The sequence below is a fragment of the Rousettus aegyptiacus genome, unplaced genomic scaffold (assembly GCF_014176215.1).
Source record: "Rousettus aegyptiacus isolate mRouAeg1 unplaced genomic scaffold, mRouAeg1.p scaffold_m13_p_18, whole genome shotgun sequence".
Lineage (NCBI taxonomy): Eukaryota > Metazoa > Chordata > Mammalia > Chiroptera > Pteropodidae > Rousettus > Rousettus aegyptiacus.
Window position 1 is genome coordinate 1,123,317 of NW_023416293.1, and position 2,788 is coordinate 1,126,104.

The following is a 2,788-nucleotide window of genomic DNA, read 5'->3' on the forward strand; positions in this document are numbered from 1 at the left end:
ACTTCGGTGCGAGGGTCGCCGTAGCGTCCTCGGGGGCACTGGTTCCCTGCTCTCAGACCCCACTCCACTTTGCCACTGAAGGCGGTCCCCAAAAGTGAGGCCCTGGGGGTCTTTAGCATCTTTCCCTGTCGATCCCAATTTTCCTCTTCAAGAGAAGATTTTGGCCACATTAGTAATCGCCACATTTTAGTTGCAAGAATCTTGGTACTAATTTTTTTTTTTTGTAAATTTAAAGATAAACATTTTGTAAATATTCATCATCAGCGCAACTGCTTCTCTTAATCTTAACTCTTTGCCCTTTGAAACTAGAGCCTTGTAATTTCTAATTTGTATACAATTCACTCAGTGGCTGTTTCTTTGCACTTTGGGAAGCAAACCACCGTGCTCCTATATGTGTGAATGTATCGCATACGTGATGCTCCTGTACATACGTTTCCTATCTGTTCACGTGGCCACTGCTATCCTGGGCGCACCTCCTTACACACAGACTCTGGGCCTTTTTCTTTGGTCACCACGGCACTTAGAATAGTGCCAGACATGTGGTAGGTGCTCAAGAATGTTTGCTGAATAAATAAACAATGCTCCTCTAGGGCCATGCCACCCTGAACAAGCTTGATCCCATTTGATCTTGGAAACTAAGCAGGGTTGGGCCTGGTTAGTACTTGGATGGGAGACCACCTAGGAAGACCAGGTGCTGTAGGTGTAAAAAAAATAAAAATAAATAAAAAATAAGGGATTATAGGCCGACAAGGTCCTTACAATCTGTAAGGTCAACCGAGGGTTGCCTCGCCTAAAAAAATTTTTACAAAGAAATAAATAAACAATGCTTAGGTATATTCATACACTTGCTACAGTCTGTAATAAGATGTTTTTTTAAACGTAGAACAAGATCTGCTACACAAATCTAATTACATGTAAAATTTGACAAGGTCTAAAAAAAATAGACGTGTAAACGGTTTCATCACTTTTTATAGTTCAGTAGGTGGTATTAAGATTAGCAGTGCAGAACTAGTTTCCTGCCTTAAAGGTTGTGTTAAATATTGAAATGGTTCTCAAGCGTGGCAATACAATGTGGTGATCTGCCTGTACTTTTGAACAAATTAGAATTCACTGTACCATTTGTATATCTGTATTATCTGTCAAGGTCCGTTCCTTTTCTGACTCAGTATTAGACTGTGCACGTATAAACACTATAACATACTGAAGATTCGAAACGCATGTGGGGGGAAATTATTAACAAAATTTAGGCATGAAGCTAATAAGCTTTAATAAATATTTTAAAAATAAAATACAGTCCATCTGGGAGAAGCGTAAATTTTATTTTCATTCATTAGGGTGATCCACTCACTGACTCATAGTTCTAACTTCCTTTACTGATTCGAAAAATTAGTCACTCTGTGTGGCGGTGTGAACATTGCAACGGAAGGCCTATTGCATTTTCAATTTGCATAATTTGTGAATACTATCTATAAATATGAGTATTTTCCTCAAAGTTAGAAATTATGTAATGGCAAAAGAAAACTCAAACCAACTATTAGTGTGATGTGTATAAATATACTTTCAAAGATCTTAAACAGAGAGCTTTATTTGAAATGAATTCAAGAAGCATCGACTTTTGGAATAAGCAACGTTTTCCTTAACAACATTTTGCATAAACATCCACTCTTTGGTAAAACTTTTACCTTTCCCCATTTCTTACTTGCTCTCCTCCAAAATAGACTTAAGAGGGCAAAGGGTGTTCTAGAAAAAAGCTTCCCTTTCTAAACTTCCCAAGGGTTGCTGTCTTCTGCTGTCAGCTAAAGTCTTGTTTAAAAGGCCATTCCATTCCAGAATGGAAACAGTAGTTTCCAATATACTTATTTTTCTTCTAAACAACTATTTCTTTTTAATGTAGCCTTACTTGGAGTAGGTGGGGCGGGGTCTAGGGCTGCTCTTCATATAAGAAATTTTAATGGTTTGAAATAGTTTTTCCTATACTTTTTATCACAAAGAGTCCAGAAAATTTTTCTTGAAAAACTTACTCGAGATTCTCAATGCTATTGCCTCTCAGCGGCACGTAATATCCAGAAGATGTATCGCTATAGAAGGGAATCGTGAGAGAAATGACAGAGGGTGAGTTTCACTGAGCAACTAAGGACTATGAGATTGTGTTTCATGCCGAAAAGGGAACAGATGGAAATCGTAGGCTCGTCATCACATTGTGTCTGAGGATTTGGTTCAACATGTAAGAGACTTCTTGATGCGCACTCATTTCTCTCCACTGGGCCTGACGGAATAATGCTTTTTTGACTCTGCATGTGGAATTGTGGACTTTGCAGCACAGGGCTTATTTGCAAATCTTCTTTTGATGATGCTCTGAATTTGCAGTGAGCTGCATTGTAATTCTCCTCTGAAGGACTTAAAGGATGTGGAACTGAAATCCTGGGCTAATTTTTTAATGCTAACTTGCCCTCCTCTGCAAGGAGAGAAAATACATTATACAGCCACGGTATGAGTTACAGTAGCTGAAAAGTCAATTGCCAGAAGGCAACCTACTCCAGACTCCCTGCTTCCAGGTTTCAGGACAGAGAGGAAAACTCGGGAAGGTGTGAGTCATGACGTGCTCTTAGTAATTCTGCTTGAACGTCGGGGATGAGGTGCTCTATGTTGCATACTGCTTGCATCTGGATGGAATTAGAGCTTTTAGTGTTCCCTCCAGAAGGCTTATTAATAGCAGAGGACGAAATAGTAAGTGTGGGCCGTGTATAGCACTGGAGGAAATGGGCATTGCCAGAGCAGGCTTATCAGG

The 2,788-nt window shown here is 39.6% G+C and overlaps 1 pseudogene; it reads left to right on the forward strand.

The window, feature by feature from the left end:
* The first annotated feature begins 584 nt into the window (after positions 1–584).
* On the forward strand, positions 585–703 carry LOC118613519 (annotated as a pseudogene).
* Positions 704–2,788: the final 2,085 nt, after the last annotated feature.